This window comes from Triticum dicoccoides, chromosome 2A, assembly GCF_002162155.2.
Source record: "Triticum dicoccoides isolate Atlit2015 ecotype Zavitan chromosome 2A, WEW_v2.0, whole genome shotgun sequence".
Taxonomy (NCBI): domain Eukaryota; kingdom Viridiplantae; phylum Streptophyta; class Magnoliopsida; order Poales; family Poaceae; genus Triticum; species Triticum dicoccoides.
Genome location: NC_041382.1, coordinates 668,214,187 through 668,223,443, shown reverse-complemented (window position 1 = coordinate 668,223,443; position 9,257 = coordinate 668,214,187).

The window sequence follows — 9,257 nt, the reverse complement described above, 5'->3', positions numbered from 1 at the left end:
TCTCCCATTATATTTTTTCTTGCTACTTTGACTGCTTGTATCTCCGCAACCGTAGCTCCGTTTTGGGCATACGATATATCAAAATCTTCGCCTCGACATGTACATCATTTCATTCCATTGCATCATTTGCATTTGAGGTCATCTTGATACCCAAAGTGCTGTTAGAAGGAGGCTTCGTGAGTTAAATTGCAGATCCGTTAGTTCATCATGCACTTTTGTCATTTTTGCTATGTTTAATTCGTGCATGATATGCCTGTGCCCCTTTGGGATGTATTGTGAAGCATTTTGTCTTCTTTCCAGAGGTGCCACCCATGTATTTTTAGGATGTGTGTGTTGTCTTGTACAAGCTTGCGAAGTAGGGTACCTGAGAATGCAGATTTCAGGGACTTAGTGATTTTCACTAAGTCTGGGATATTTTAGTTCATGATGCTATATGTCCAGCTTGTTTCCTAGCGATCCGTGCCTCTTTTGAGGATGATCAGTAAGGGAGTCTTGATATTTAAGTTATGATCTATCCATCCATGTCTTTGTTGGCATATGTGGAGTGCTCTAGGTTGACTCAATCGAGCTCAACTTTTGCTTCGTTGTTAATTTGGGCAGATCGTCAACTTGTTTGCGGTTTTGCCGATGCTACCGTTAGTGTTCCATGCATGCTATGCCTTCGTTCTTGCCATGTGTAGCTAGCACTTTGTGCCTTCTTGCTGGTTATATGCTTTCCTTGCCATGACTTGCACCGTAGTGAGTGCATCGAGCTCGTTTGCATGCCTTCGTGAGTTAAATTTCAGCATGTCTCAGTTTTCACTAAGTCTGAAACTGATTGTGTTCGAGCGATGTTCGTGAGCTCGGTAGAGTATTTTGTGAACCCTTTTGGCCCCAGGTCACTTTCGGTGTTTTATTAAGCTTGTTGAGTAGCTCCATGCCATGTTCTTACTTGTCATGTTCAGGTTTTCTATCATGTTGTTTTGCTGCTCCGAAGAGAGCATCGTGATCTGAAATTTCAGACTAGTGTTAATTTCACTAAGTCTGAAATCTGTTTTGCATTTGCGTTTTAGCCATGCTTGTTTGAACCTCTTAATGGATGAATTTGCCTATGGCTCAGTGCTAGTGTTTTGTGAACCATCTTGTGTACTTCACTGCCATATATTTTGTTTTTATGTTTGGTGGCTGTAGCATGTTCTTTTCGTTGCATTTAGATGCCTACTTGCTGTAATCGCAGACCGGTGTCATATCTTAAAACGCTTGCCATTTCTAAACCGTAACTCCGATTCCAATGATCTTTATATCGTTTTCAAGCGATTTCATCCCCTCTATCCAGTGGCACACTTGGTTTTCCAAGTTGATGCCAGGTTCATGCATTTCCTGTCATATCTTGCATTTTGCATCCCGCATCGCATCCCGCATAGCATATCGTCATTTCATCATATTGCTTGGTCTTGCCCGTGGTTGATTGTATCCTTGTTGCTTGTTTGTCTTGTTGGGTAGAGCCGGGAGACGAGTTCGCTACCGAGGAGCCCGTTGAGTTCGCTTGTGAGGATCCAGTCAACTCTGACAACTGTGCAGGCAAGATGATCATACCCTCGAAATCACTACTATCTTTGCTATGCTAGTTTGCTCGCTCTTTTGCTTTGCCAATGCTACGATGCCTACCTTTTGCTTGTCAGCCTCCCAATTGCCATGTTGAACCTCTAACCCACCTTGTCCTAGCAAACCGTTGATTGGCTATGTTACCACCTTGCTCAGCCCTTCTTATAGTGTTGTTAGTTGCAGGTGAAGATTGGAGCCGTTCCTTGTTGGAACATTTATTTACTTGTCGGGATATCATTATATTGCTATGTTATCTTAGTGCATCTATATACTTGGTAAAGGGTGGAAGGCTCGGCCTCTCGCCTAGTGTTTTGTTCCACTCTTGCCGCCCTAGTTTCCGTCATATCGGTGTTATGTTCCCGGATTGTTGCGTCCCTTACACGGTTGGGCTATAATGGGAACCCCTTGATAGTTCGTCTTGATTAAAGCTTTTCCAGCAATGCCCAACATTGGTTTTACCATTTGCCACCTAGCCTCTTTTCCCTTGGGTTTCCGGAGCCCGAGGGTCATCGTATTTTAGCCCCCCTTGGGCCAGTGCTCCCTCTGAGTGTTGGTCCGAACTGAGCTGCCTGCGGGGCCACCTCGGGGAAACTTGAGGGTTGGTTTTACTCGTAGCTAGTCTCATCTGAGTGTGCCCTGAGAAAGAGATATGTGCAGCTCCTATCGGGATTTGTCGGCACATTCGGGCGGTGTTGCTGGACTTGTTTTAACCTGTCGAAATGTCTTATTGTACCGGGTTACCGAGTCTGATCGGTGTGTCCCGGGTGGAGGTCTATTCCTTCGTTGACCGTGAGAGCTTGTCATGGGCTAAGTTGGGACTCCCCTGCAGGGATTGATCTTTCGAAAGCCGTGCCCGCGGTTATGGGCGGATGGGAATTTGTTAATGTCCGGTTGTAGATTACTTGAATTAAACTTAATTAAAATGAATCAACCGTGTGTGTTACCGTGATGGCCCCTTCTCGGCGGAGTCCGGGAAGTGGACACGGTGTTGGAGTTATGCTTGCGCAGGATGTTCCTTTAGTTTCTCGCTCGTGCTTCGCCTTCTCTTCTCGCTCTCTTTTGCGTATAAGTTAGCCACCACATATGCTAGTCGCTTGCTGCAGCCCCACACATTTTTGCCTTATCCATTCCTATGAGCTTAAATAGTTTTGATCGCGTGGGTGTGAGATTGCTGAGTCCCTGTGGCTCACAGATACTACAACTCCAGATGCAGGTCCAGGTGATTCCGCTCCAGGTGACGAGTACGAGCTCAAGTGGGAGTTCGACGAGGACTCTCAGTGTTACTACGTGTCTTTTCCGGATGATCAGTAGTGGTGCCTAGTTGGGGTTATCGATTCAGGACCTTGTCGCATGTTGGGTTCTTTTCTATTTTGGCGCCGTAGTCGGGCCATGAGTGTTTGTTTGATGGATGTTATTTATGTACTCTGATGTGACGTGGCGAGTGTAAGCCAACTATGTTATCTTCCCCTTTTATTATATATTACATGGGATGTTGTAATGATTGCCTGACTTGCGACATTGCTTTCAATGCGGTTATGCCTCTAAGTCGTGCCTCGACACGTGGGAGCTATAGCCGCATCGAGGGCGTTATAAGTTGGTAATCAGAGCCATCCCCGACCTTAGGAGCCCCATTGCTTGATCGTTTTTAGCAGCCGAGTTGTGTCTAGAAAAATGTTTTGAGTCCTTAGGAATTATATATCGGAGAGCTTAGGAATTCTTTTTACTTCCCAGTCTCATCATCGCTCTGGTAAGGCATCCTGGCGTAGAGTTTTGACTCTTCTCTTCTCAAATTTCACTAAAAAAATTTTTTTAGGATCACGCGAGTATCTTGGTTTTGTTCCGATGGTTTTGTGACGAGAACATTGTTCTTGGTGCCTCCTGTCTTTAGGGGTTGTGGCAGTGTCCCGGGGAGTTGAGCTCCGAGGTGTTGTCGTCACAATTTCATCGTTGCAATTCTGGTATACTTGAGATATGTTCGCCGACATCGAAAATCTCTTTTATGCAGTTCGTTGGTGAGATAACCTCGACGCCACCCAGTACTGGGGCGGGAGTTCGGGAGTATCGCCATAACTTGTATAACGGATGCTTTTCGAAGGTTGAGGTAGATGGTTTCCGAAGTTTTCCTGGTTATGTGTTGAAGGATGGATACAGCTGGATGTAGGATTTGCTAGTTTGGGTGAGATATTGTGCTTCCCCTGTATCCCCAACACCTGATTGCATAACCGGAAAGGTTCGGGAGTTTCATAGGTGGGAATTCTAGTAGCTCTAGTTCTTATTCCACGGATATTGGTTTGAGATTGGGATTTCTTACCGATTATTCGTTCTTGATCCGTACCTTGTTGATTTATTTCTCTTCCTTAATTCTTCGTGGCTTCTCAATTTATGGATATGTGATCATTTGAAGAGGAATGCATTCGTTCATTTTGTTCGGATGTGAAGACTATATGTTGCAATTTTCATTCCGTTGGATTCAGCTTCTATATTGTTGTCTATCTATGTGCTAATGGTGGTCAACCTCTTCAGGATGGCTCCTCCAACGCGCACGACTCCGAATCCTAATCCGCCTCCACCTCCGCCTCCTCCGGAAGCATGGCAAGCTGTGATGGCCGCTACTAATGCAAACACACAGTTGATCATGCAAATCCTTCAAGAGCGCAATCAAGGTAGTCAAGGGAATCAAGGCCATAATCAGCACCACTTTGCTACTCTGAACCAGTTCCTTGCTAATGGCCCAAAGACGTTCAGCGGTTGTGTTGAGGCTACCGATGCTGACGATTGGCTAGTGGATCTGGGCAAGCATTTTGAATGTAGCAACGTCAGGCCTGAAGATTTCGTCAAGTTCGCTTCTTTCCAGCTCAAAGATCAGGCTGCAGAGTGGTTCCAGCAGTACAAGGATTCCAGAGGTGGACGTCTGATCACTTGGGACGATTTCCGTCAAGATTTCCGCGCTCATCACATCCCTCAAAGTGTGGTTGAGAGTAAGCGTCAGGAATTCCGCAATCTGAAGCAAGGCTCTTTGTCTGTCTATGACTACAACAAGTTGTTCCAGAAGCTCGCCCGTTTTGCCAAGCAGGATATTCCTGACGAGAAGAGCATGATCTATCAGTCCAGGGGTGGTCTTCGTGAGGAAATTCAGCTCGCTCTTGTCCTCTTTGAGCCGTTGAGATACGATGAGTTCTACAACATGGCACTGAAGCAAGAGGCTGCTCAGATGAGGTGTGATGCTTCCAGGAAGCGTGCCAGAGATGTTACTCCTTCTTCCTCTACTCAAGTGGTCAAGCAGCAGAAGTATTGGCTTCCTCCTCCTCCGTTTCGTCAGCCGTATCAGCAGAAGAGCAAAGGTGGCAGTGGTTTCTCCCACCCACCCAACCCAGGCTTTCAGAACAAGGCTTCGTCTCAAGCGCCAAGACCGAGTGCTCCGTATCACCGTCCGCTTTCAGAGATCACGTGCAACAAGTGCCAACAGAAGGGTCACTATGCCAACAAGTGTACCAACCAGAGGCGTCTTCCTCCTCCTCCTCCTGTCAGATCGGCAAGTACAGCGGTGGTCAAGCACAATCCCAAGCACGCCAAGGTCAATATGGTGAATGCACCTCAGGCTGAGGATTCTTCAGATGTGATCATGGGTAACCTTCCTGTTAATGATATTCCTGCAAAAGTTCTTTTTGACTCTGGTGCATCGCATTCCTTCATGTCATTTCCATTTGCATCGGAGAACAATTTTAGCACTAGGGCATTACCTAGAGCTATGCAAGTCGTCTCTCCAGCTAAGCGACTAAGTTCCAGTATGGAGGTGCCGGATATTTCAATCTTGATGGGTGATTTCAAGTTTCTTGCTTCTCCTATGGTTCTTGGCAACTCGGATATCGATCTTATTCTCGGGATGGACTGGCTCTCTAAGCATAAAGCTCAGCTTGATTGTGCAGCCAGGCAGATTCAACTTACTCATTCGTCTGAGGATGTCATTGTCTTTGCCGCTCGGGATAATTCCATCCGGTTGTTTTCTCTCAATGAGAAGGGTGAATTGGATGCTATTTCGCAGATTCCGGTTGTTTGTGAGTATCAAGACGTCTTTCCAGAAGAACTTCCAGGGATGCCTCCGCACCGGCCAGTTGAATTTGTTATTGAACTTGAGCCCGGTACGGAACCTGTGTGCAAACGTCCCTACAAGCTCGGCCCTGAAGAGTTGAAGGAGTTGAAGAAACAACTCGATGAGCAAGAAAGATTGGGTCTCATTCGGCCTAGTACTTCTCCGTGGGGTTGTGGTGTTCTTTTTGTGAAGAAGAAGGATGGATCGAGTCGACTTTGTGTTGATTACCGTCCAGTAAACAAGAAGACCATCAAGAACAAATACCCACTTCCCAACATCAATGAGCTATTCGAACAACTCAAAGGTGCTCAAGTATTCTCCAAGCTTGATCTCCGTATGGGTTATCATCAGATTCGTATTCGTGAGCAAGATATTCCCAAGACGGCGTTCAGAACAAGCTTTGGTTCATATGAATACACCGTCATGTCTTTTGGCCTCGCCAACGCTCCTCCGACGTTCTCTCGCATGATGAACTTCATCTTCAACCCCTACACCAATGAATTTGTTTTGGTCTATCTCGACGACATTCTGGTTTTCTCGAAGAACAAGGAAGATCATGCCAAGCACTTGCGTTTGGTTCTTGACAAGCTCAGAGAACATAAGTTCTACGCCAAGTTCTCCAAGTGTGAATTTTGTCTCGATGAGGTTCTTTATCTTGGTCATATCATCTCTGCCAAGGGCATTTCCGTGAATCCTGAGAAGGTGTCCGCAATTGTGAATTGGGAACCTCCTCAGAACGTGAAGCAACTCCGCAGTTTTCTCGGTCTCGCAAGCTATTGCAGAAGATTCGTTGAAAACTTTTCTAAGATCGCCAAGCCTCTCTCAAATCTTCTTCAGAAGCACGTCAAGTACGTTTGGTCTCCGGAGTGTGATATTGCTTTCAACACTTTGAAAGAGAAATTGATCACTGCTCCAGTTCTGACTCCGCCTGATGAAACCAAGCCGTACGAGGTCTTTTGTGATGCCTCTCTCCAAGGTCTCGGTGCTGTACTGATGCAAGAGAAGAAAGTTGTTGCTTATACCTCTCGTCAGTTGAAACCTAATGAGAAGAACTACCCCACTCATGATCTTGAGTTGGCGGCAGTTGTGCACGCTTTGTTGACTTGGAGACATCTTCTATTGGGAAGGAAAGTGGATATTTTCACTGATCACAAGAGTCTCAAGTACATCTTCACTCAGCCTAATCTCAACCTCAGGCAGACTCGATGGGTCGAAATGATTCAAGAGTACAATCCGAGTATCGAGTATACTCCAGGCAAGGCTAATGTGATTGCTGACGCTTTGAGCAGAAAAGCATATTGCAACAGTCTGATTCTCAAGCCTTATCAACCCGAGCTTTGTGAAGCTTTCCGCAAACTTAATCTGCAAGTTGTTCCTCAAGGTTTCCTCGCCAACCTTCAAGTCTCTCCTACCTTAGAAGACCAGATTCGCCAAGCCCAACTTCTTGATGCTATGGTGAAAAAGGTGAAGTTTGGTATTGCAAAGAGTCAGTCCAAGTACAAGTGCTTCCGACTTGATGACAAGGACACTCTCTTCTTCGAGGATCGAATTGTTGTGCCCAAAGGTGAACTCCGTAAGGTGATCATGAACGAGGCTCACAACTCTCTCCTCTCCATCCACCCTGGTAGTACGAAGATGTATCAGGATCTCAAGCAAGCTTATTGGTGGACTCGAATGAAGCGCGAGATCGCTCAATTCGTGAACGAATGTGATGTCTGCAGAAGAGTGAAGGCAGAACACCAAAGGCCAGCTGGTCTCCTCCAACCTCTTGCCATTCCAGAATGGAAGTTTGACCACATTGAAATGGACTTCGTGACTGGGTTTCCAAAGTCCAAGCGTGGAAATGATGCTATATTTGTTGTTATCGACAAGCTCACCAAAGTGGCTCATTTTCTGCCTATCAAAGAGTCAATCACTGCAGCTCAATTGGCGGAACTCTATACCTCTCGCATTGTCTCTCTGCACGGTATTCCTCAAGTGATATCTTCAGACCGTGGCAGCATCTTTACCTCCAAGTTTTGGGATTCTTTTCAGAAAGCCATGGGCACCAACATCCGCTTCAGCACAGCTTTCCATCCTCAAACGAGCGGTCAAGTCGAGCGTGTCAACCAAATTCTTGAAGATATGCTCAGGGCTTGTGTGATCTCCTTCGGCATGAAGTGGGAGGATTGTCTTCCTTATGCTGAATTCTCGTACAACAACAACTTTCAAGCAAGTTCGGGCAAGGCCCCCTTTGAAATTCTGTATGGCAGGAAGTGCCGTACCCCTCTCAACTGGTCTGAAACCGGTGAACGTCAGCTGCTGGGTAATGACTTAATCACAGAAGCAGAAGAAATGTGCAAAGTCATTCGTGATAACCTCAAAGCAGCCCAGTCCCGCCAGAAGAGCTACTATGATAGTAAGCACCGTGATCTGGCTTTCGAGATTGGAGATCATGTTTACCTCCGCGTCTCTCCTATGAAAGGTACTCGTCGCTTCGGTATCAAAGGGAAGCTTGCCCCTAGATACGTGGGACCTTTCAGGATTGTCAGCAAGAGAGGCGACCTCGCCTATCAACTCGAGCTTCCTTCAAACTTTGCAAATGTTCATGATGTGTTCCATGTCTCTCAGCTTCGAAAGTGCTTCAAGACTCCTGACCGCACCGTCAACTTCGAGGACATTGAGCTCCAAGAAGATCTTTCTTATCGTGAGCACCCAGTTGCTATTCTTGAAGAGACTGAACGCAAGACTCGCAACAAGTCAATCAAATTTCTCAAAGTCAGGTGGTCACACCATTCCGACCGTGAAGCTACCTGGGAACGCGAGGATCACCTCCGTTCTGAGTACCCGGAGTTCTTTCAGTCCTAGATCTCGGGACGAGATCTTTTCGTAGTGGTGGAGTGTTGTAACGCCCCAGATATACTTTCCATATTTGTACTCCAACTCTTGCCGTCTCCGGCGCTAAGTTATATTTATTTCTCGGGTTGGGTCTTTGTCTCTGTGTGTTGTTTTTCTTTTTCGTGCATCTCTTATCATGTCATCACGTGCATTGCATTTGCATACATGTTCATCTCATGCATTCGAGCATTTTCCCCGTTGTCCGTTTTGCATTCCGGCGCTTCGTTCTCCTCCGGTGGTCATTTCTAGTCTTCTTTCGTGTGTGGGGTTTAAACATTTCCGGATTGGTCCGAGACTTGCCAAGTGGCCTTGGTTTACTACCGGTAGACCGCTTGTCAAGTTTCGTATCATTTGGACTTCGTTTGATACTCCAACGGTTAACCGAGGGACCGAAAATGCCTCGTGTGTGTTGCAGCCCAACACCCCCCAAATTTGGCCCAAAAACCCACCAAACTCTGCTCCTTGTCCTAGAGCGTTCGATCACGATCGTGTGGGCGAAAACCGCACCTCATTTGGACTCTCCTAGCTCCCTCTATGCCTATTTATACCCCCTCCATTCGGATCTCTTCTTCCCCCGTCCGAAACCCTAGTTAAAAAAAAACAGATCCCTCTTCCCCGCGCCGGGCCGGACGTGTCCGCCCGCGCCGGACGTTGTCCGCCCCGCCGCCGCACCCACTCCCGCGCCGCCACGTGGGCGCGCGCCCAC